General features: G+C 50.1%; 1 protein-coding gene across 4 annotated transcripts in view; it reads right to left on the minus strand.

Annotated features, from left to right (window-relative positions):
- The window catches only part of LOC137618893 (trans-Golgi network integral membrane protein 1-like), a 158,246-nt gene that overhangs the window by 123,724 nt on the left and 9,070 nt on the right, over nucleotides 1-25,452 (minus strand). The gene's annotated exons all lie outside the window — the stretch shown is intronic.

The raw sequence follows: 25,452 nt of genomic DNA on the forward strand, positions 1-25,452 counted from the left end.
CATATGTGTAAATAGCTAAGGTTTGTATGGTTAGGAAAAATACAAATTATCTTCGAATTTGTCATTTGTTCCGTAACCGAAATACAAACCACGCTATTTACATATGGTGACTTACCCCTTAGGAAGTGTGGAAAGTCCCCAGCCTTACTGACTTCGGCTTGCCCGGGGGCTCGATCCCTCAGTGAGCAGCACTAGAGAAAGGGAGCCCCTGTACCTCACAAGTTCCTAGCATCGCTAGGAACGAGTGGCCTACATAAGCAGTGTGTGGAGGAGAGTGTGACTCGTCCTATGAAGTTGACCTTGAGACCTTCAGATAGGAATTCTAGGATAGGACGTTCCCAATACCACCTCGTCAGGGTATGGGAGACGCAACAGTATTAAGCTTAATACTAGGAGCACAAAGAAGCATGGGTTACCTGCAGAGGTCGAGGTCAGCTATGCGAGGACCAGGAAGCTGCTTCCCCAAGAGAGGGGAGAATGAAGAAAGAAGTAAGGGTCAGACATACTCTTTCATTCACGCAGACTAAGACCGGGTAACAACGCCCTCAACCTACTGCTACTTGTCCAATAAGGAGCCTGAGGTTAGACCAGCTGTTGTGCAGCCACCACAGGGCCGATAGAAAACGTATCGAGGCTCCTGTGGGTCACGTCTTGCAGGTAGTGGGCTGTGAAGGTCGTTTGACGCTTCCAGACCCCAGCTTGAAGTACCTGCGCCACAGAGAAGTTTCTCTTGAAGGCCAGGGATGTAGCAATACCCCTGACATCGTGGGCCCGAGGGCGACGTGACGGAGGAGGGTCACGATTCAAGGCATGGTGGATAACCCTTCGAATCCAAGCTGAGATGGTGTTCCTGGTGACCCTCCTCTTGGTCCTGCCTGTGCTCACAAACAAAGCTCGCACTTGAGGACGGACTGCAGCCGTTCTCTTCAGGTAGAGCCTCAGACATCTCACTGGACATAGTAGCAGCTGGTCTGGGTCGCTTGTTACAGAGCGGAGACTCGCGATCCCGAAAGAGTCGAAGCGAGGATCCGGCACTGGCAACAAACTCAGGGACGAACCTGAACGTTACCTCCCCCCATCCCCTTGAATGGGCGATGTCGTACGAGAGACCATGAAGTTCACTAACCCGCTTGGCCGAAGCCAAAGCGAGTAGGAAAGCGATCTTCCAAGACAGGTGGCGATCGGAGGCCTGGCGTAATGGCTCGAAGGGAGGTTGCTTAAGCGACCTAAGGACTTGAACCACGTTCCAAGGAGGAGGTCTCACTTCCGACTGGGGGCAAGTAAGCTCATAGCTACGTATGAGTAAAGAGAGCTCTAGCGAAGAAGAAATATCCACGCCGTTCAGTCTGAAGGCCAAGCTTAAGGCTGAGCGATAGCCTTTCACTGCCGAGACAGAAAGGCGCATTTCTTCCCGCAGATAAATGAGGAAGTCCGCTATTGCTGGGATAGTGGCATTGAGTGGAGAGATACCCCTTCCACGACACCAACCACAAAAGACTCTCCACTTTGCTTGGTAGACTCCCTCAGAGGACCTTCGCAGGTGGCGAGACATTCTCTCCGCAACCTGTTGCGAAAAGCCTCTCTTCGCGAGGAGACGCTGGATAGTCTCCAGGCGTGAAGCCGAAGCGAGGCTACGGCCCTGTGAGGAGCGCCGGAGTGGGGTTGTCTGAGAAGCCTGTGTCGTGGAGGAAGTTCTCTCGGGAGCTCCGTCAGGAGCTGCAGAAGATCCGGAAACCATTCCGCGTGATGCCATAGTGGAGCTACCAGAGTCATAGAACAGTTGACCGATAGTCTGGTCATGTTGAGCGAGCACCCTTCTCATCAGACAGAACGGTGGGAAGGCGTACACGTCGATGTTGTCCCACCGTTGCTGGAAGGCATCTTGCCAGAGTGCCTTGGGGTCCGGGACTGGGGAGCAGTACAGGGGCAGCTTGAAGTTCAAAGTTGTCGCAAACAAGTCCACAGTCGGGGAACCCCACAAAGTCAGGACTTTGTTGACTATCTGAGGATCCAAAGACCACTCGGTACTCACTATCTGCGAGGCCCTGCTCAGACTGTCGGCGAGCACATTCCTCTTGCCAGGAATGAAGCGAGCTGATAGTGTTATCGAGTGGGTTTCGGTCCACCTCAGAGTCTCTACTGCAAGATGGGATAGCTGCTGCGAAAAAGTGCCTCCCTGCTTGTTGATATAAGCCACTACCGTGGTGTTGTCGCTCATCACCACCACAGAGTGACCCGCCAGGGACCGTTGGAACTGCTGAAGAGCCAGAAAGACGGCCTTCAATTCCAGCAGGTTGATGTGTAGGCACTTTTCTGATTCTGACAAAAGGCCTGAGGCCCTCTGGTTCAGAACGTGCGCCCCCCACCCTTCTTTTGACGCGTAAAAAAACAGAGTCAATTCCGGGGGGAGGACGAGAAGACTCACTCCCTTCCACAGGTTCTCGTCGACCAGCCACCACCGCAAGTCCGCCTGTTCCAGAGACCCTATTGGGATCAGAATGTCCGGGGAATCGGATCCTTGATTCCACCGGGACTTGAGCCGCCATTGAAGGGATCTCATCCTGAGGCGGCCGTTTGGAACCAGACGAGCCAGGGAGGATAGGTGACCTAAGAGACGCAACCACGATTGGGCGGGGAGTTCTTCTCGCCTGAGGAAGGGTTCCGCCACCCTCCTCAGCCTTGCTATCCGGTCGTCCGATGGAAAGGCTTTGTGGAGATTGGTGTCTATTAGCATGCCTAGATAAACCAGTCGTTGGGACGGCTGCAGAGAGGACTTCTCGAGGTTTACCACGATCCACAGATCCTGGCAAAGATCCAGAAGCCTGTCTCAGTGCCGAAGAAGGGTCGACTCCGAGTCTGCTAGGATCAGCCAATCGTCCAGATAACGAAGGAGACGAATGCCGTTCCTGTGCGCCCAAGATGAAATCAGGGTGAACATTCTGGTGAACACCTGAGGAGCTGTGGAGAGACCGAAACACAGCACCTTGAACTGGTAGATCTTGTCGTCTAGGCAAAATCTCAGGTACTTCCTGGAAGACGGATGGATTGGGATCTGGAAGTACGCGTCCTTTAGATCAAGTGTGCACATGAAGTCTTGTGGTCTCACCGCCAGTCTGACCGTGTCCGTTCAGAGCTGAGAGGTCGATGACAGGTCTCCAGCCTCCAGTAGCCTTCTCTACAAGAAAGAGTCGACTGAAGAAGCCTGGGGAGCCGTCGACGACCTCCTGGAGAGCACCCTTCTCGAGCATGGTCTCGACTTCGGCCTGAAGGGCCAGCCCCTTTGCCAATCCCGTGGCATAGGAGCTCAACGACACTGGATTCGCTGTCAGGGGAGGTTGAGATGTTGTGAACGGGACGCGATAGCCTTGGCCGATCACTGAGACCGTCCAAGCATCGGCCCCGTGTTGCTGCCACCTGCGGACGCAACGCTGAAGGCATCCCCCCACAGGTGGACACGCAGGGGGACTGCTACCCCTAGGGCTTGCGGCCGCGGCCGCCACCCCTAGGAGTCTTGCCTCCCCTGGAGGACTTACCGGCCCCTCTTGACCTTGGCTGGAAAGGGCTGGGGCTTAGACACCACCTTCTTAACTGCCGGTGCCTGCTTTGGAGCCTTACGAGGCTGTTGCTGCTGTTGCGGTGGAGCTGGAGGTTTAAAGGGCCGAGCTGTAAGGGCCCTATGGAGGAGGGAATCCGTGCTGGATTTCCTCCACCTCTTAGCCGTTCGCTCCATGTCTTGAGGCTCAAACAGATTCTCCCCCAGAAGGGAAGCATGTCGGAGCCTACACACATCCACGGCGGGGACCTTCGGATGGAATCTCTCGGACACAGCATCGCGACGCTTCAACACCGAGTTGGCCCACAGGGTGGTAACCTGGTGCGCCAGAAACTCGATGGAGCGGGTGCCCGAGAGCAAGAAGGTCTCCAGGGCCTTCCTATTGGTCTCCTTGGACAAGTCCTCCGATCGCAATAGGATGCCCAGAGATCCTAGCCAAAAGTCCAGCCACGAAGTGGCCTGCATGGCACACTTAGCGACCTTCTCGTGGCTAAGGATCTCTGCCGCCGAGAACGACACCTGCCGGCCAGAGAGCTTCTCAAGGGGAACTCCCTTTGCCAGCTCCTCCACAGAGTGATGGAGAGGAAGAGCGAGGTTGGGCTCACCCAGAATCTCGAAGTACCTCCTCTGATGAAGACGAGGAGGAGGGATGAGCTTGTTCCCGGCAGTGGAACGACTGGAGGAGGCAAGAAGCGCGAGCCGAGCGTTGGCCCTAGCTCTGGCACTCTTCAGACCCCGAGACCAGGGCAGAGCCGCACTGGACTTCGGGGCCTTCCGAACGTCAAATACTTCATCCAAGATCGTGTCTTTGCCTTCACGGGGGGCGATGACTGGATCCATAAGCCCGTTAAGTTGCCTTATCAGGCTTAGGACCTGCCAGAAGGCATGTTCGGATTCTTGCTGATCTCCTCCCTGCGGGCTGGCAGCTAAGTCTCCTGCCCCAGGGATCTCTTCCTGGAGTGAAACGTGGACATTCCCCCGGGTAGCCGTGGGTTCCTGGCGAATCCTTGAAGAGGATTTCGGGACGGTCTTGGAGTCCTTGGACTCCCTCCTGGTAGGGATACAGGATCCCAACAAAGAGATTCGAGGGGCCCCTTCCTCACGAGATGATTCTCCTCCATGAAGCGAAGTCTCCCCCCTTGGTGCCGAGGGGAAGACTACCGCCCCACTGGACTCACCTGAGGACGGAAAGGCCTCATCCACGGGAGAAGGAGAAAGCACTCGAGCAGAAGGGGCCTTAGCGACCGACCTCTTGGGAACCAACTTCGCCCTGGGGGAAGTCACCACGAAGTCCACTCCTCTCTTTCTCTTCAGCGTAGGAGAGACAGCCGTTGATTTGTTACCCTGGTCGGCGAGTGCTGGTTTCATAACCCTCACTAACGCCCGCGCCAGAGGACCAAACCAAGTCTGTTGCTCCAAGGACACCGAGTCCGAAATCCTCGCTAAAGGGAAAGGGATCGGGCGATCCTTTGGAGTGGACACCACAGTACCTGCCTGAAAAGAAGGTGGGGAAGAATGATGTACTAACCTCTCCTCAGTAGTATCCTTGTCCTGCACTACCATCCGTGTTTGGGTGGGGGCGATCCCGAGCGTTGTCTAGGAACACGCGTTCCTGCTGCTACCACCGGCTGCGAAATTCGCCGCAAACGATGGTCGCGCGAGGGCGAATGGTCACGCGGGAGCGCGGGCGAGCAATCGCGCGGGCGCGCAGGTGGATGATCGCGCGGGCGTGCAGGCGAGCGGTCGCGCGGGCGAGCGGTCGCGCGGGCGCACAGGCGAGTGGGCGCGAGGGTGGGCAGGTGAATGAGCGCGTGTCCGAGGCGGCGAACGCAAGCGTTGGCGCGATGGCAAGGAAACGCGCTGCTGCGTGGGTGAGGAAGACCGCTGGCGATGTGGATCAACAGGCGATCGGTGGTGAGCTGGTGAGCGCTGACGCGCAGATGGGCGATGGCGCGTTGTAGCATGGCGACGCGTTGGCGAGCGATATCGAGCAGCATGCGCCGGTGAGCGATCGCGAGCTAGTAGCTGGCGAACCATGTCCCTTCAGAACCTCCGGCTGACTAAGCGTTGGCGAACGTTGGCGCGCAGGCTGTAACACACACGGGCGGTCCGGAGATCGCCGAGAAACAGGTGATCGCTGACGCGTAGAACGCTAGTGAATAGGTGATACCAAAATCGCCTGTACGCGCTGACGAGCAGGTGAACGCTGGCGAGCAGGTGAACGCTGGCGCGTAGGCGATCGTTGACGCATGGGAGAACGCTGGCAAATGGGCGATACTAAAATCGCCTGTGCTCGCTGGCGAGCAGGTGAACGCTGGCGTGTAGGTGATCGCTGGCGAGCAGGAGTTCGACGCGAGAGATCCTGTGAAGGGACAGGTGGCGCGGCGCGTTCACGAGCAGGAACAGGAAGATCGCTGGCGCGTTGGCGAACATGTGCTTTTGACACATGCGCTGAACGATGTTGCGTAGCCACAGAATGAAAGAGCTCAGAAGACTGATGGCGTGCAGGGAGCTCAGCAGGAACTGTAGGATGGTCAGAGACCGCAGGGCGATGATCCTCAAATGAGCGCTGACGCTCAGAAGAGAGCTGACGAGCAGGAGAGCGCTGACGAGGAGGGCGAACATCAGGAGCGCGCTGACGAGGAGGGTGAACATCAGGAGAGTCTTGACGAGCAGGAGAGCACTGACGAGCAGGAGAGCGCTGACGAGCAGGAGAGCGCTGACGAGCAGGAGAGCGCTGACGAGCAGGAGAGCGCTGACGAGCAGGAGAGCGCTGACGAGCAGGAGAGCGCCTGTGCGCTAGCACTGCTCGTGGAAGGGAAGAATCCCTTTGCCCCGAAGGGACCGTTGCCCGTCGGGTGACGAGTTCTCCAGAAGGCGAAGATCTGTCAGGAGTTGGTGAACGGTCTGCAGAGAGGTCCAAGGGAGACGGAGCTGTAGGTTGAGGCCGACGAGGAGAGTCCCCTTCGGAGGAAGAAGATCCAAAAAGGCGCCTCTTAACCCCCTTGTAAGGGGAAGGGAGGCCCTCGCGACGTAGCGGACGGTGAGCCTTACGGCGGAGGCGGCCTCAGGGAAGATCATCGGGACCATCGGTCCTCCGAAGGGGAGTCTCAGCCAAAGCACTTCCCTTGGAAGGAAGCTGAGCAGCAGCAAAAACCGAAGGACTCACTTCCCCCTTCGAAGGATGTACGGAAGGGGGAGGAGAGCCCTCAGCACCATCAACCTCAACAGCACCTGCGGAGGATTGCCCAGACACGTCGGAGGCTTCTGCTACCACGACGTCGACGATAAACAGAGGGTCTACCTCTGCTACCGCCGGCGACTGCTTAACAGCGGCCCCCAACGAGACAAGGTCAATAAAGGCGACCCTGGAGGGCAAGCCCTTAAGCCCCAGGGAAGACCAAATCTGCAAAAGATCATCATTAGTTAAAGCATTATCAACAACTTCCCCCGGAGGAGGAGGGGGAACCGCCTCGCTATGGGAGGCGACGCCCTCTCCCCCCACCCAAGGTCGGGAAACAGAACTAGGGCCTGAGCTACCACTCGGCCGACTCTCCTTAGGAGCCGGACGAGGGGGAGCTTCTGAGGAGGTTTGGGCGGCGGAAGAAGAATCCCGAGAGCCCTCCTCCTTCAAGGCAAACCCCGAAGGAGAACGGTCTCTCTTGGACTTCTTCTTACGCCAGCGGCCAAACCTCTCCCACTGGGAGGCAGACCACTCCCTGCACTCATGGCACATGTTCTCCTGGTCACACCGTCGGCCCCGACACTGAGGGCAAAGGGTGTGAGGATCCGTAGCTACGTCCGACATAAAGGTCCCACAAGGACGACCAGGGCATGTACGCATTGTAAAATAATAATAATGAAGGTCAACTTCCAACCAACACACACGCTGTAGACAGAAAAAGCAGAAAAATTAAAGGCTGTCACGAGGACGATGAACAGACACGTCTGATCACCGCCGAGCCAAAAGTGAAGTGAAGCAAGTCACCGGTGTGTGGGGGGGAGGGGTAGCAAGCTACCCTTCCCCTACCCCCCGCTAAATAGCGCGGGGGTAATTAACCCTCGTTAAAACTATTGGCTCGTCATTTCAGCTGCGCTAAAAGGTAAACCCAATGTAAATAGCATGGTTTGTATTTCGGTTACGGAACAAACAAATTTTTGAATATACTTACCCGCTGGTTATATAATGGCTGAAGTCTCCTGACGCCGTGGCAGAAATTCAAAATCTCGCACTATCGTAGATATGGCAGGTGTACACCCGCGCCCTAGCGGTACCACAGGTGGAACTACACCCAGCAACCTCAGTTCTTCCAAGCCTCATAGCAATACCACAGGTAGTCTCTAGAGGGGAGGAGGGCGGGTGTTAAATTTATATAACTAGCGGGTAAGTATATTCAAAAATTTATTTTATTATGAAAATATCATTTTTAAATATAAAACTTACCCACTGGTTATATAATGGCTGATTGACACCCCTTGGAGGCGGGTCAGAGACAGCTACATATTGAAAATTCACTTAAGCATTACAAACACCCAACTTAAATGGTTCTCACCTGATAAAGAAGCTGACAGCAATGATACTCTGCCTCATTTCGTCCGCTATCCTTAGGAGATCCAGTGATCCACTTGGGGCTGATGATCTCTAGGAGCTGTCAAACCGTACAATCACCTATAACATGACAGGACCTCAACTAATACCATTGTTCCGGGCGCACTCTGGGAACAAATTGACCACCTGATCAAACCAAAGATTGCGGAAGGCTGACGACCAGCCTCCACAAACAACCATAACTTATGAGTTCCAAGAGATAGAAAAGGGGGTATTAGGAAAAGGGAACGTAGTGGTGGATCATTCACCTACTATCGCATTCGCTGCTACGAAAGGACCCAATGTATAACAGTCCTCATAATGCGTTTGAACATGTTTCAAATAATGGGATGCGAAAACTGACTTACTCCTCCAAAAGGTCGTATCCATCAAACTTTGTAGAGAACGATTCTGTTTAAAAGCTACTGAAGTCGCTACCGCTCTGACTTCATGTGTCTTTACTTTGAGAAGCCTCTGATCCGCTTCATCACACTGAGCGTGAGCTTCTCGAATTAACAGTCTTATGAAAAAAGACAAGGCATTCTTTGACATGGGCAGTGAGGGATTTCGGACTGCACACCACAGAGCGTCTGAATCGCCTCTTAGATTCTTTGTTCTGTCCATATATAGCCGTAATGCTCTTACTAGACAGAGCACCCTCTCCAACTCATCTCCCACCACATCATAAAGGTTAGGGATCTCGAAGGATTTGGGCCATGGCCGAGTAGGATTTTCATTCTTAGCCAAAAACCCCAGTTGTAAAGAACAAATGACTTTTCCATCCCGAAAACCAATGTTCCTGCTTAAAGCGTGTACTTCACTTACTCTTTTAGCGGTGGCTAGGCTAACCAGAAACAAAGTTTTCAAGGTTAAATCCTTAAAAGAAGCCCAGTGCAAAGGCTCAAACCTGTCACTCATGAGAAATTTAAGCACCACATCCAAATTCCAGGCAAGGGAGCTGATTGAATTTTCTTGGTGGTATCAAAAGACCTAAGCAAGTCCTGTAGATCCTTATTATTGGAGAGATCTAAGTTCCTTTGCCTAAAAACCATAGCCAACATACTCCTGTAACCTTTAATTGTAGATGATGAGAAGTTATGTTTATTCTTAAGGTCAATGGAAAAATCTGCTATCTGGGTTAGAGAGGTACTGGATGAAGAAATCACGTTAACCCTACACCACTCTCTGAACAACTCCCACTTGGACTGATACACCTTGATGGTGGAAGACCTCCTTGCCCTCGCAATAGCCTTGGCTGCCTTCTTCGAAAATCCTCTAGCTCTAGCGAGTTTTTCGATAGTCTGAAGGCAGTCAGACGTAGAGCTCGGAGGTTTAGATGGTTTCGGGCCAAGTGAGGTTGTCTGAGAAGATCTGGTCTTAAGGGAAGGCTTCTCGGGAAATCTACCATCCATTCCAGTACCTCTGGAAACCAGCTTCTTGACGGCCAGAACGGGGCTATCAGTGTCATCCTGGTTTCTTCGTGGGATACGAACTTCTGTATCACTTTGTAATGAATCTTGAAAGGGGGAAAAGCATAAACCTCCATGTGAGACCAGTTCATTAGAAAAGCGTCTATGTGAATGGCTTCAGGATCTGGTACCGGAGAGCAGTAACACTCCAGTCTCTTCGTCTTTGCGAGACGAGAGGACGACCCCATAAACGCCACAGACTTTTGCAGACGTCTCGGTGTAAAATCCATTCTGGTGGGGAGAACTTGACCCCTCCTGCTGAGTCTGTCTGCACTCACATTGTTGACCCCTTGAATAAACCGAGTCAAAAGTGTCGCTTTCCTTTCCTCTGCCCAAATGAGAAGAGGCCTTGCCATCTCGTACAAAGTCCAAGAGTGGGTCCCGCCTTGTTTTGTAATATAAGCAAGAGCTGTAGTGCTGTCCACATTGATTTGGACTACTTTGCCCCTGATCTGCTTCTCGAAGCCTTTGAGGGCCAGATGAATTGCCAAAAGCTCCTTTTGGTTGATGTGGAGAGTTGTTTGCTCCACTGTCCAAGTCCCCAAGAGCTCCTTCTTCCCCAGTGTAGCTCCCCACCCCGAGTTTGAGGCGTCGGAACACAACACGAGGTCTGGGCTCTTCTGATATAACAATAAGCCTTACTTCAGTCTGTGCTCGTTGTCCCACCATTGACGATGATTGATTGATTGATTGAAAGTTTTCTGGCATCCTGACGTCTAAGGTCATTGACGCCGATACCATTTACTGTATATGAAAATTAAAAGAGAATTCGATTAAAACCATAAAAATTAAGAAGTCATTAAAATAGTTAAATAGTTTTCAGAAGACCTGCTTCTGAAATAAATCTAAAAATTCCGCTCGCATAGTAAGAAACATCATGTCCAAGAATCTTGGCAAGGATAAACCTGCCATCCTCACCTCGAGCCTCAAACAGATATCTATTTCTTAAGTTAGTAAAATTAGGGCATTCGGTCAACAAATGCCTCACTGTTAAAGGTACTAAGCAGTCCTCGCAATACGGTTGGTGTTGGCCCTTCAGCAGAAACTCGTGTGTCAACCGTGTGTGACCAATACGGAGACGACAAAGAGTTGTCTCCCATTTTCGGGGAATCATGTTATACCTCCAAGGTGATATGATATTTGTTACTTCCCTCATTTTATTGCCGTCTTGACTGTCCCAGTGCTGTTGCCATTTATCACAAACCAATTTCTTAATGTAAGGTAGGAGATCGTTACATGGAATGGGATACCTCCTTGGTAGCAACTCGGATGCCGCATTCTTCGCCAGTAAATCTGCCTTCTCATTCCCAGACACACCTACATGTGCTGGAACCCAACAAAATCGAACAGTTATACCTTTCCGTCCAATAATAAAAAGCCATTCTAAAATCTTTAAAACTAGAGGGTTACTAGAATTAAAAACTTCTAAAGCTTGAAGAACACTCCTTGCATCACTAAAAATTGTAAAATTACCCTCCTTTTCCAAAGCTATTTTCTCAATAGCGGTTAATATGCCATACAGTTCGGCAGTAAATATGGAAGCTGTTAGAGGAAGTGCACCTCTACAATTAAAATCATTACTATGTACTCCAAATCCAACGCCAGCATCAGATTTGGAGCCATCAGTATATATAAAAGTCGATCCCCTATGTTCTTCGACATGTTCCATAAAAAGAGACCTGGATTCTAAGTCAGTCATATTCTTCTTAACTCCAATAAAGTATTTACAAAAAGATATGTCAGGTAATTTCCATGGAGGGGTTGATGATACCTTGAATGGAAGTACCTTATTTCTAATTATATCCAGACTATTTAAAAATCGTTTCACCCGAAAGCCATAAGGTTGAGGAGATTTTGGGTGCAACTCAAAGTATGATGCGTGTCTTACAAGGCTTGCAGTCTGAAAGGCTAGAGAGCTAGGGAGTCTTTGCAATCTAAACCAATACCGAAGAATGGAAGACATTCGGTAGAGGTCTAGAGGTAACTCTCCAGCATCAACAAGGAGACTTGGGATAGGCGAGGTTTTAAAAGCTCCAGTAGATAATCTAATACCTGCATGATGTATCGAGTCTAATATTTTTAACCGGCTTGGGGTGGCTGAAGAATATACCTCACAACCATAACTAATTTTGGAAAAAATCATGGCCTTGTATAATTTTAAAATAGTATTGCGGTCTGCCCCCCATGATGTATGGGACAATACTTTTAAGATATTCAGAGCTTCAACACATTTAGCTTTTAGCGCTTTTAGGTGAGAAACCCATGTAAGTCTACAGTCAAATATCAAACCTAAAAATTTGGTTTCCGATACACATGGTATCCGTTGACCTTTAATGTATATATCCGGGTCTGGATGTACTCCCCGGATACGACAAAAATAGACAATGGTAGTTTTACTTGTCGAGAACTTAAATCCATTCATGTCAGCCCACTGGATAATTTTATCAATAGAGAGTTGGATTTTTCTCTCAACCATTGCCATTCTAGTGCCAGCAAATGATATTGAGAGATCATCCACAAATAGTGTTGAGAGAACATCCTGGGGAATGGCTGAGGATATCCCATTAATTGCTAGTGCAAAAAGGGTTACACTCAGCACACTACCCTGAGGAACTCCTTCTTCCTGGCACTTACTCTCTGATAGAGTTTCCCCCACTCTCACTTGAAAAACTCTACGTGAAAGAAATGCCTGAATAAATAGTGGCAGCTCTCCTCTCAATCCCAATTCATGAATGGTTTTAAGAATACCATATCTCCATGTGGTATCATATGCCTTTTCAAGGTCAAAAAATACTGTAACATGGTGCTGTTTGGAAGCAAAGGCTTCACAAATAGATGACTCAAGTCGTATCAACACATCAGTCGTTGAGTGCATTTTTCGGAATCCACATTGAATCGGTGATAAAATACCTTTCTTTTCAAGGTACCATATCAGCCTTGCATTGACCATCTTCTCCATGATTTTACATAAACAAGATGTCAATGCAATAGGACGATAGTTTGCTGCTAAAAACTTGTCTTTACCGGGTTTTAAAAAGGCTAAAATAATGGCTAGTTCCCAAACACTTGGGTAGCTATGATCATGCCATATTCTATTAATAATGCTTAAAATAAATAGCTTTGTATTAAAATGTACATGTTTAATCATTGCATATGGAATTCCATCGGGTCCAGGGGCTGTATCGTTGCAATGAGCAAGTGCGGAATCAAATTCTCTTTCAGTGAAAGGAGAATTATACGACTCTTCCCTTCTTGTTGCAAAATTTAAAATTTTCTTTTCTTCAGTGCTCCTATACTGGTGACCAGGGGCTCCTTCACACTTGCTGGATACATTTGAAAAATTATTAGCCAGGGCATTGCTAACTTCATTTGCTTCAGTTACATACTGGCCATTCACCTTCAACACTGGTGGTGGGTTGGGGGTGAATTTGCCAGCTATCCTTTTTACTTTCCTCCACACAGAAGATGGTGGTGTTCTACTGTTAATGGAGGAAACAAAAGACATCCATGACTGGCGCCTTGCTTCTTTCATGGCACGACGGAACTGTGCTCTACATTTCTTGTACATTATTAAATTCTCATCAGTTCTGCGTCTACGCAATCGTGTTAGAGATCTTCTTGTGGCTCTGTGGAGTGCAGTTAGTTCTGAAGACCACCACGGGACTGGTCGTCGTTTGAATAACCCTGTTGTTTTGGGAATTGAATTGACTCCTGCTGTATGAAGAGTTCCATTCAGTAGGTCTATGGCATCATCAACACTTTCAAACTGTTCTGCTCTCCCTTCGATTTCACTTAGCTCACAAAATTTAACCCAGTCTGCCTTGTCTAGATTCCAACGTGGCGATCTTTGCAAAGGCGGACCCTTGTTGGTGTTTATAATGATTGGTGCATGATCACTAGTATGCCAATCATCTAATGTCCTCCAATCAAAATCAAGAAGGCAGTTAGAGCTTGCAATTGAAAGGTCAATGCATGACAAAGTACCTGTCTGAACATGGAAGTGTGTGGGCTCTCCGGTATTAAGGAGTCCCACATCCTCATTCTCCACAATTGATGAGATAATATTGCCCCTTGTGTTGGCCAAAACATCACCCCATAAAGGATGTCTACCATTCATATCTCCCAGTAAGAGAAAAGGTTGAGGGAGTTGTTGAATGACCTCTGCTAAATCATCATATAAAATATTATCATTTGGAGGTAAGTACAGAGAGCATATTGTATATTTTCTCCCTATATCAATTTGTACAACAACTGCCTGCAGGGTTGTACGTATAGACATGGGTATTTGGGGAACATCTCGACGAATGTACATGAGACTTCCGCCATGGCTCCCTGCTTGTTGATTATATGGTGTTCTATAGCTAACATACTCTCGAGGACTAGGAGTGTTAGAATCAAGCATACTTTCCTGTAGACATACAATTATGGGGGAATGCTCATGAATTAGGAGCTTAAGTTCTTCATATTTCGCCCTCAAACCCTGACAGTTCCATTGCAATATGGAGGAGAAAACTATGGATTATTTCTGGAAGACATCTTGGATGAGGTCTTCCCATTAGCAGTTTTTAATGTAACATTATTACCAGTATGTTTCTTCAGAGGTGGTCTTGTTATGTTGGGTTTAACGTTGGTGTTTTTCTTTGTATTCTTTTTATCTATTTGTTGAGGTGGATGGTGGACCTCAACTTGAATTTCTGATTTATTCAGTCCATCTTCTGGTTCATTAGAAACATCAACAGACAAAACATCAAATTTATTTGATGTCATAACCTTAACGTTTCTAATGGAGGGTGGAGAGAGAGATGGAGGTCTCTCTCTTTTGCGATTAATAGATGGTGGGATTCGAGGTTTTTGCAACTTTCCCACAACAGGTGCATCAGGTAAGTTAGTCTTAAGTGGAACCTCCATCAGATCAGGCAAGGACATGGCCTGAGAGAGGTTTGTATTACTTTTTGTAATGGCGGCTGAAGGCTGTACAGCAATGGGCAATGACCTAGTGTTAATACACCGTGGTAAAGCCTCAGGAGGTGATAAGGTTACCTCGTTATTTGACATTTTGTCAGATAGTATACTTTTTTTTGAGCTATTGGCAGTGCTAGGTTGGTTTGATTTTAATGCCTTAGCATATGTATTTGATTTATTTAATAGTCTTTTGGCATGGGTCACACTTATGTGTTCTAAGTTTGATTTGTTGAGGGCAGCTTCCTCCAACTTATATAGCTCGCAAATCTTGTCTGTGGATTTGTGATTCGAGCTGCAATTTAAACACCTGGCTCCAAGTGCACACTCTCCATGGTAAGATTTGGAGCAAATACCACACATCTTCTCATTTTTGCAAACTTTGGACGGGTGCCCAAATTTAAAACAATTAAAGCATTGCAATGGCTTCTGCTTGAAGGGTCTTACTTTAATCCTTTCGTTCTCGATAATAATATGAAAAGGTACATCAGCATCCTGGAACGTAAGGATTATCATTGATGTACCTGGGACTTTATGAACTTTCCAAACATTTAATGGACACATGGCCAGTATCTCCTCCTCTGTAAAATCATATAGGTCTCTGTTAAAAACTACGCCCCTTCCGTAGCTAAAATTTAGGTGGGGTTTGACATCTAACTTAATGTCATCATTATTTATTTTCATATTGGACAATATTACCGACTGTGTACTGGATTTGGCATGGATAAGGAAACTATTTTTTCCGAAACGAGATATATCGCCTGGTGCAATAGTTCCTACTTTTTTCTGAATCAATTTGCATATTTTAAAATAATTCCCTGTAACCCCCTTTGATTCAGCTATAAGCCACATCGGTGGTTTTGGATTTCTCTGGGAGGGCATGACTAAATCTGTGCCTTTTTCCAACCAATCGGCAGGCCTGTACACATCTAAATCTTTTGGTACCTTATCGCAGAGAGCAGCCGCGACATTCAAGTTATTAATTTTAATATTATTCAAATTACTTATTGCACTAAATGCTTCGTCATAACTACTATAAGATATCCATGAATCCCAAGTTTCAGCTTCAAGTTTCATCCTTATTTCTTTTATGCATCCATAGCATTCAAATGCTTTACATAGATCATCATAATTTGTTTCTATTGGAATTTGTGTAACATGGAGGATTCGAAGTTTCCTCGTGTTACCCAAATTACTCGATTTAGAAATATCAGTAGAATGGTCCTTTCCCGTTCCGAGGTCATCAACAGAGCTATCCCTTATCACATTAGCAGAGGTCGTCAACAGTGCCGGGGGAGAGTCAGCGTATCCAGGGGATGGGGGTTCGTTCCTTAAAGAATCCATTATAGTAAAGAGAGGGAAAAGAGTTAGTTTGATGTACCTGCTCAAGAATGTTAGGCCATCACGCGTCGGAAAGGAAATTTGCACTCTCTACTATCGGCACAATGAGAGTATACTTCCCAGATGGTCCACTCCATACCCTACCCGAAGGATAGCATCAAAACAGATATAGAGGCACAGGTGTAAGCTGAACCCGCCTGTTAGGACTGAGACCAAGAAATTATGGAATCATCCTCCCCATATCTATAATGACGGGCTTCCGGCCAAAAGCCGAGAGTCCTACCCCAAGCATTGGATCCCTCTGGATTCCGAAGACCCAACACTTGAGAATAGTTCCGCCAAAAAGGTCCAAACCATCTTCGGGATGGCTGAAATCATCCAATACTCTCATATATAGCTTTGAATGCAAACACCTCCCAACCGCGATACCTCCTCCCACTCATCAAAGCAGGCAGCAATAAAGGATGTATGAACATCCCCGCCGGGGCTACAATGGATGTGAAAACATCCAAGCCATAGGAGAAAAGAAAAAAAAAATAAATAAATAAATATATATGTACATAATATATACACACATATAATGAGGGAAATTTTTCTCATAGAGTTTGGAAAGCAAGACTAAAGAAAGTTTGTGAAATTAGGATAAGGTTGAAGTAGTATTGAGAAAAAGAAAAAGGTAAAAGAGAGAAATTTAGATTCGAACTGGGGGAGCAATTTCCCCAAGTTCGAGAGCCCTCTTGCCCGTCACCAAGTTTCAGCACGGGAATTAAATGCCGTGCTGAAGCTTAATGACTTCATCAAGGCATTCTCTCATTAAGAGGGCCATTGACGATGAGACTTGATGGATTTCGTGATGGGAAATCACGTAAAAGAGACATCTGAAGACGCATGGCTTGCTTCTTCGGACCCTCTCTGTATTTGGGCAAAAGATCCACTGGGTCTGTGACTAACGGAGGAATAGCTAGGAAGGGGATCTTGTAACCCTCCTTTAACACTTGGACGGACCAGGGGTCCGCTCCATTCCTCTCCCAGATCTTCCAGAAGTGAATCAACCTGGCATCCACTGCTGTCTGAAGGATAGGGCAGTCAGACTCTACCTCGGCCGGTTTTGTTTCCTCTGCTCCTAGGTTTGGTTCCGTCTGGTTTGAAAGAGCCCCTTCCGGAGGGTTTCCCACGAAAGGACTGAGAAGGTTGAAAACCAGTAGAGACTTCCTTAGGTTTACGCGAAGCAAAGGTTGAAGGCAAAACCTTCCTTGCCGTATTGGTCACCAAATCATGCGTGGCCTTCTGAGTGAGAGCAGTGGCAACTTCCCCTACCAACTCTTGTGGAAATAAGGTGGTAGACAAAGGAGCAAATAGTAGCTCCGCTTTCTGGTAGGGAGAAACTCCTGCTGAGAGAAAAGAGCACATCATGGCCCTTTTCTTGAAGATTCCAGCTGTGAACAGGGCATCTAACTCATTAGAGCCATCCCTCACACCTTTGTCAAGCAGGACATCAAATGAACAAGGCCACTAGTGTCTGTGTCCTTCATATCTGAGACCCTCTTACTTAAAGCTCCCAAAGACCAGTCTAGGTAATTAAGCACTTCGAAGGCCCTGAACAGACCCTTAAGCAAATGATCGAACTCCGTCATTGACCACCAAACCTTTGTTTTACTTAAGGCTAGACGACGAGACGAATCTACCAAACTTGAGAAATCTCCCTGGGCAGAAGAAGGAAATCCCAAGCCCAGCACTTCACCAGTATCGTACCACACACTAGATTTAGAGGCCAATCTTGTGGGAGGAGAAGCAAAGGCCGTTTTGCCAAGAGTTCTCTTAGAGTCCATCCAGGAACCCATTAACTTCAAGGCCCGTTTAGAAGACCGTGAAAGTACCATCTTAGTATAAACCGGCACTTTGGTTCCTTTACCTAAGATAAACTCCGATGGAGGAGAACGAGGGGCCACAGGAGTAAAATGATCAGGAAAAACTTCTGTAAGAATCAACATAAATTTTCTAAGGTCAACAGCATGTTGATAATGTTTTTCTTCCTCATTCTCAGAAACCTCCTCTAAAGCCTCGTCCACATCAGACTTCTCTTCAAGTTCGTCTTCTGGCAGTGCAGCAACTGCTGCAGCCTGAACTGAAGGATTAACGTCTGAATGAGACCGCCTGTCAGAGTCAATAACTTCATCCAACTGAAGAGGAGAGGTCGAAGTTGACTGATGAGAGCCGTGGGTGGGTCGACGCTCGCCGTCAATGGTTAACTCTCGAGTGTTGTCCCGTGAACGCTTAGAATCCGCATGCTGTTGCACTGACCGACGTTTGGTGTCAGGCGTCAACTGCCGAAGGTCGCCGCGTGGACGCGTAGCGTCCGCTTGCTGTTGACGTGAAGGATCTCTGCCGTCAAACGATGACTGTTGATGGTCGTCTCGTGGACGCCTAGCGTCCATATGTTGTTGACATAGATGCTTCACAGCGTCAAAAGTTGGCTGCAGAGAATCTTCGTGGCGACGCATTGCGTCCATTTGCCGACGCCGGTGTTCTTTCTCACGTACAGAAGTCGAAATTTGTTTAGAAACAACTCTCTGACGTGACTCATCTATATCAACCTGGTGTCGAGCACTGTGAATTGGAGACCGCCAGTGCAATAACCCGTCAGCACTAGAGACCGCCGTCCGCCTGTGCGACAACTGGTCTGACGTCTGACGCCCAATCGTACTGCCAATACCTGGTTGATAAGAATCCATGAACGACGAGAGCTGTTTTTTCATAGATAAAAGCATACACTATTTAGGATCTTCACTTAATACATTTGACTCCTTCCTCAACGGGAAATCAGTATCATCATCACCACGCTTTTCGGGTGAGGAAAGCCAGTCTAAAAGGAGTGGTGGCGCATGAATCGTAACATCGGCCATAGAAACAAACTCAGAGTCGGAAAGTATTTTCTTTACTCGAATACCGTGATCTGGATGCTTCGCAGGAGTACAAGCAACGGGAGAACGGAAACGCTCAGGGGAATCCCACGTACTAGAGCCTGGACGTGCAGGCGATTCCGGACGCTGAACAACCGCATGCGACCTTTTAAGCGGTCTAGACGCTCGACGCCACATCTCACTACCCGAACCTTCATCGGAGGACGGGGATAATGTACTAACCTCATCTTTCCTACGATGAGGGTGAACGACCTGTGTTACGGCAACAGGAACGTTCGAAGGAACGTCTGCATGATTGATGAAGCTTCTCGTTCCCTTTAGCCGTTCGACTTTACTTCTCCCATGGGTTCGAGAGCTCGAAAGAGGTCTTAGGCTAGGCGAACGACAAGATCGTGCAGACGCACCCTCCACAACACTGAACACGTTAGAAACACTTTCCACATTTCCGACATTTTCACGATTTTTCAGTACATTTAATTCAGAAAAAATTTTATTTCTATCCGCCGATAACGACTCAACTTTTTCACCGAGAGCCAGAATTGCGGTAAACATGACAAATTCGGAGATAATTTGTATTTTTCCCAACCATACAAACCTTAGCTATTTACATTGGGTTTACCTTTCGGCGTAGCTGAAATTGACGAGCCAATAGATTTTAACGAGGGTTAACTACCCCCGCGCTAGTTAGCGGGGGTAGGGGAAGGGGTAGCTTGCTACCCCTCCCCCCCCACACACCAGTGATTTGCTTCACTTCACTTAGAGGTAGGACTTGCCTTGGGGGACAGGGCTGGCGGGCAAATATGTGTAAATAGCTAAGGTTTGTATGGTTAGGAAAAATACAAATTATCTCCGAATTTGTCATTTGTTCCGTAACCGAAATACAAACCACGCTATTTACATAGGGTGACTTACCCTTAGGAAGGGTGGAAAGTCCCCAGCCTTACTGGCTTTGGCTTACCCGGGGACTCAGAATCCGAGTGAGCAGCACTCGAGAAAAAAAAAAAAAAAAAAAAAAAAAAAGAGTCCCTGCACCTCGCAAGTTCTTGCTACGCAAGAAACGTGCGGCCTACATAAGCTTGTGTGTGGAGGGAAGAAGTGTGACTTGTCCTAGGAAGTCGACCTGAAGTCCTTTAGCTGGAATTCTAGGCTAGGACGTTCCCAATACCACCTCGTCAGGGTATGGGGAACGCGACAGTATTAACTCAATACTAGGAACACAAGGAAGCATGGTTTATCTGCAGAGGTTTGAGGTCAGCTATGCAGAGAACCCAGGATGCTGCTTTCCCCCAAGAGAGGGGAGGATGACGAAAGAAGTAAGGGCCAGACATACTTCTTTCATTCATGCAGTCTAAAACCGGATAACAATGCCCTCAACCTTCTGCTACCTGTCCAATAAGGAGCCTGAGGTTAGACCAGCTGTTGTGTAGCCACCACAGGGCCGATAGACGTATCGAGGCTCCAGTGGGTCACGTCCTGCAGGTAGTGGGCTGTGAAGGTCATTAGACGCTTCCAGACTCCAGCTTATAGCACCTGCGTCACAGAGTAGTTTCTCTTGAAGGCCAGGGACGTTGCGATGCCTCTGACATCGTGTGCCCTAAGGCGACGTGACCGAGGAGGATCTGGATTCAGGGCGTGATGGATGACCCTTTGAGTCCCGGCTGAAAAGGCATTCTTGATGACCCTCCTCTCCGTCCTCCCTGTGCTCCCAAACAGGGCTTGCACGCGAGGACAAACTGCAGCTGTTCTTTAAGATAACCCCTCAGACTCCTTACTGGGCCTAGTAGGAGAAGGTCTGGGTCATCTGTTACAGAACGGAGACTCGAAATCCTGAATGAGTCGACCGAAGGTCGGGACTTCCAGATTTTGAGTCTAGTAACCAACTCAGGGACGAACCTGAACGTTACCTCCACCTATCCTCTTGAGTGGGTGACGCCGTACGAGAAACCATGAAGTTCGCTGACACGCTTGGCCGAGGCCAGAGCGAGCAGGAGCACCGTCTTCCAAGACCGGTGACGATCAGAAGCCTGGCGTAATGGTTCGCAAGGAGATCTCTTAAGAGCCCTAAGAGCCCGAACTATGTTCCATGGAGAAGGTCTCACTTCCGAATGGGGCAGGTAAGTTCGTAGTTACGTATGAGCGAAGAAAGATCCAGCGAGGAGGAAATGTCTATTCCTTTCAGCCTGAAGGCCAGGCTAAAGGCTAAGCGATAGGCTTCCACCGCCGAGAGCGAAAGGCGCATTTCCTCCCGCTGATAGACAATAACTCCGCTATTGCTGGAATAGTGGCATCAAGGGGAGAGGCACCACTCCCACAACACCAACCACCGAAGATTCTCCACTTCACCTGGTAGACCCCTGCGGATGACTTTCGCAGGTGTCGAGACATCCACTCCGTAACTTGTTGCGGAACGCCTCTCTCTGTGAGGGGATGCTGGATGGTCTCCAGGCGTGAAGCCGAAGCGATGCTACGGCTTGTGGTAGATGTCGCAGTGTGGTTGTTTGAGTAGCTCGTGTCGTGGGGGAAGTTCTCTCAGGAGTTCCGTCAGGAGATGCAGAAGTTCCGGGAACCACTCTGCATGATGCCGCAGCGGAGCTATCAGAGTCATCGACAGGTTGACCGATAGTCTGGTCTTGTTGAGCCCCCCTTCTCAACAGACAGAACGGTGGGAAGACGTAGACGTCGATGTTGTCCCACCGTGTAGGAAGGCATCTTGCCAGAGTGCCTTGGGGTCTGGGACTGGGAGAAGTACAGCGGCAGCTTGAAAATCAAGGCTGTCGCAAACAGGTCCACAAGGTCAGGACCTGTTGGCTACCAGGGAGGGCCGAAGACCACTCGGTACTCTTTATCTGTGAAGTCCTGCTCAGACTGTCGGAGAGCACATTCCTTGTCCGGAATGAAACGAGCCGATAGGGTATGAGTGGACTTCGGTTCATCTCAGTATCTCCACTGTAAGATGAGAAAGTCGATATGAAAAGGTACCTCCCTGCTTGTTGAAACAAAAGGCACTACCGTGGAGTTGTCGTCCACGGAGTGACTCGCCAGGGTCTGTTGGAAGTGTTGAGGGGCCAGACTACGGCCTTCATTCCTAGCAGATTGATGTGGAGGTACCCTTCTGGTTCTGACCATAGGCCTGATTCAGAACGTGGACCCCCCCCCCCCTTGTTTTGACGAGTCCGAGAACAGCATCAAATGCGGGGAAAGGGCGAGAAGATTCATTCCCCTGCAAAGGTTTCCATAGGTCAACTACCACTACAGGTCCATTCGTTCCGCAGGTCCCGAAGGGACCAGAATGTCCGGGGAATCGTTGTCTTGATTCCACCGGGACTTGGGCCGCCGACGCAGCGATCTCATCCTGAGGCGGCCGTTGGAACTAGCTTGGCCAAGGAGGAAAGGTGACCTAGGAGGCGTAACCAAGATTGGGCTGGAAGCTCTCATTGTCTGAGGAAAGGTTCTGCGATTCTCCTCAGCCTTGCTATCCTGCCATCTGATGGGAAGGCTTGGTGATTGGAAGACTTCCCGAGAATTACCATGATCCCTAGATCTTGGCAAAGTCCCAGAAGCTTGTCTCGGTGTTGAGGAAGGGTCGATTCCGAGACTGCCTGGGATAGCCAGTCATCCAGAAAGCGAAGGAGACGGATGCCGCTCCTGTGTGGCCATGAAGATAACAGGGTGAACATTCTGGAGGACACCTGTGGTGCTGCGGGGAGATCGAAACACCGTACCTTGAACCGGTATATCTTGTTGTCTAGGCTGAATTTCAAGTATTTCCTGGAAGACGGATGGATTGGGATCTGGAAGTACCCGTCCTTCAGCTCCAGTGTGCACATGAAGAGTTGTGGTCACACTACAAGCCTGATTGGCTCTGCTGTTCCACGCTGAACGAAGTTTGTTCGACAAACTTGATCAGGGCTGAGAGGTCAAGACAGGTCTCCAGACTTCAGACGCTTTCTTACAAGAAAGAGTTGATTGAAGAAGCCGGGGGGGGGAGCCGTCGATGACCTTTTGGAGAGCCTCCTCTAGAGCATGGTCTTGATCTCTGCCCGAAGGGCTAGCCCCTTTGCCGATCCCATGGCATAGGAGCTCAGCGACACTGGATTTGCTGTCAGCGGAGGTAGGGATGTAAAGAACGGGACGCGATACCCTTGGCTGATCACGGAGATCGTGCAGGAATCGCCCCCGAGCTGCTGCCACCTGAGCGCGCAACCTTGGGCATCCCCCCCACTGGGGACCCTGCAGGGGGGTTGCCAATCCTAGCGTTTGTGGCCTCGGCCGCTCCCTCAGGATTATTGCCTCCCCAGAAGGACTTCCTGCCCTTCTTGCCACTGACAGGAGGGGGCTGCTGTTTAGACACCTTGTCTTAGCTGCCGGGGCTGGTTTCCGATGTCCTAGGCTGACGAGGCTGTTGTTGAGGCGCTGGAGGTTTGTAGGGTCTGGATGCAAGCGCCTATGGAGGAGCGAACCGTGATTAGCTTTCTCCACCTCTCAACTGTCCGTTCCCTGTCCTTGGGCTCAAAACAAGGTCTTTCCAAGAGTGGAAGTGTGTCTGAGCTTGCCGACATCCATGGTTGGGACTTCCGAGAGGAACCTCTCGGTCACTGCATCTCAATGCTTCAACATCGAGTTTGCCCACAAGTTCGAAACTTGGTGAGCCGGGAAACGAGGTGCTCGTGCCCGAGAGGAGAAAACTTTCCATGACCTTCCTGGAGCTCTCCTTGGACAAATTCTCGGATCGCAACAGGATGCCCAGAGATCCAAGCCAGACAACCAGCCACGAAGTGGCCCGCATGGCACACTTTGCGGCTTTCTTCTGGCTTAAGATCTCCGAAGACGAGAATGTCACCTGCCGGGCGGAGAATTTCTCGAGAGAAGAACTCCCTGGGGAGACCCTTCCACGGAATGGTGGAGAGGAAGGGCTAAAACCAGGTTCCCCCATGATCTCGAAGTACCTCCTATGCTGACGGCTGACAGACGCAGTGTCAGCGACTCCCGCTAGGGGAAAGGGAATCGAACGATCCTGAGGAGTAGAGATGATGGGGCCTGCCTGAGAAGAATGTTGCCCAGACCTCTCTGAAGATTCTTCCTGCTCTTGTATGTGCCATGCTCTGCGTTTACGGGGAGAAGATCATGAACTGAAAGTACGCGCCGCCCCAGAAGACTCGCCAGGTTACCCGTGTTGCGATAACCCGACGGGAATATCAGTCGAAATCACCCTGGCGCTCGCGCGATGGCAAATCGTTGGTTCGCGCGCGGGCGAACGTGGGCGTGCAGGCGCGTGGGTGCGAGGGCGCGCAGGCGAAAGCAGTTAAAAGGACGAGCGCTGGAGGTCGGGAGACCGATGTCGTGTAGGCGGCAATCGCGCTGGGGCTCGCGCGATGGAAAATCGTTGGTTGGCGCGCGGGCGAGCACAGGTGCGCGTGTGCGTGGGCGCAAGAGCGAACACAGGTGCGCGTGTGCGTGGGCGCAAGGGCGAGCGCAGGCGGCCGGGAGACCGATGGCGCGTATGCGAGCGATGGCGCGCTGACGAGCGATGGCGCGTCTTGGCGAGCGATGGCTCGTAGGCAAGCGAGGGTGGCGACCGATGGCGCGTGGGCAAGCGATGGCGCATGGGCAAGCGATGGCGCGTGGGCAAGCGATGGCGCGTGGGCAAGCGATGGCGCGTGGGCAAGCGATGGCGCGTGGGCAAGCGATGGCGCGTGGGCAAGCGATGGTGCGTTGGCAAGCAATGGCGCGTAGCGACCGATCGCGTACAGGAGAGGTAACGCGTGGGCGCGTAGGAAACCTACGACGATTGAAGCGTTGGCGCATTGAAAACGCTTGCGCGCAAGCGAAGAATCGCGCGGGCGCATAGGAGATCGCTGGCGCGTAAGAAGAGCCCAGGGGTGCCTGTGAGCGCCTGTGTGCTAGCTTAGGTGTCTCCTGGGCGGCGCGGTGAAGTGGAGGCGCTGCGAGTCCAGAAGAACCTGTGAGCGCCTGTGCGCTAGCGTAGGAGCTTCTTGAACTGCGAGACGAGGCAGGAACCAGGAGATCGTAGGAGCGTAGTTGCGTGGCCAGGAGAAATGCGCGGCCAGACGTATGAGATTGTCGGCGAGGAGGTGAGGGAATAACTCCTTGCCTGCGCCCAGATCCAAAGATCATGAGCGCGTGAGCGAACGATGGCGCGTATGCGCACATGAGGAAGGGGGCGCAGGTGCACGTGGAGTTCAGTGAAGAAAAACCTCCCTGCTTGCGCCCAGATCCGGAGATAGTGGGCGCGAGGGCGAACGTTGGCGTGCATTGCGCACATCAGGAAAGGGTGAGCAGATGTGTGCCGGCGAGCAGGCGATCGTGGGCGTTCAGGAGACCGTAGGCGCGCATGGCGCGTAGCCGCACAGAAGGTCTCAGAAGAGTTGACGATCAGGAGTTGATTCAGCAGAAGTCTGGTCCACAGCAGGAGACTTGCACCCAGATCCGGAGATCGTGGGCGCGAGGGCGAACGTTGGCGTGCATTGCACACATCAGGAAAGGGTGATCAGATGTGCGCCGGCGAGTAGGCGATCGTGGGCGTTCAGGAGGCCGTAGGCGCGCATGGTGTGTAGCCGCACAGAAGGTCTCAGAAGCATTTGCGAACTACTGCGCGCACGA

Source organism: Palaemon carinicauda, chromosome 2 (assembly GCF_036898095.1).
Source record: "Palaemon carinicauda isolate YSFRI2023 chromosome 2, ASM3689809v2, whole genome shotgun sequence".
NCBI classification, from domain to species: Eukaryota; Metazoa; Arthropoda; class Malacostraca; order Decapoda; family Palaemonidae; genus Palaemon; species Palaemon carinicauda.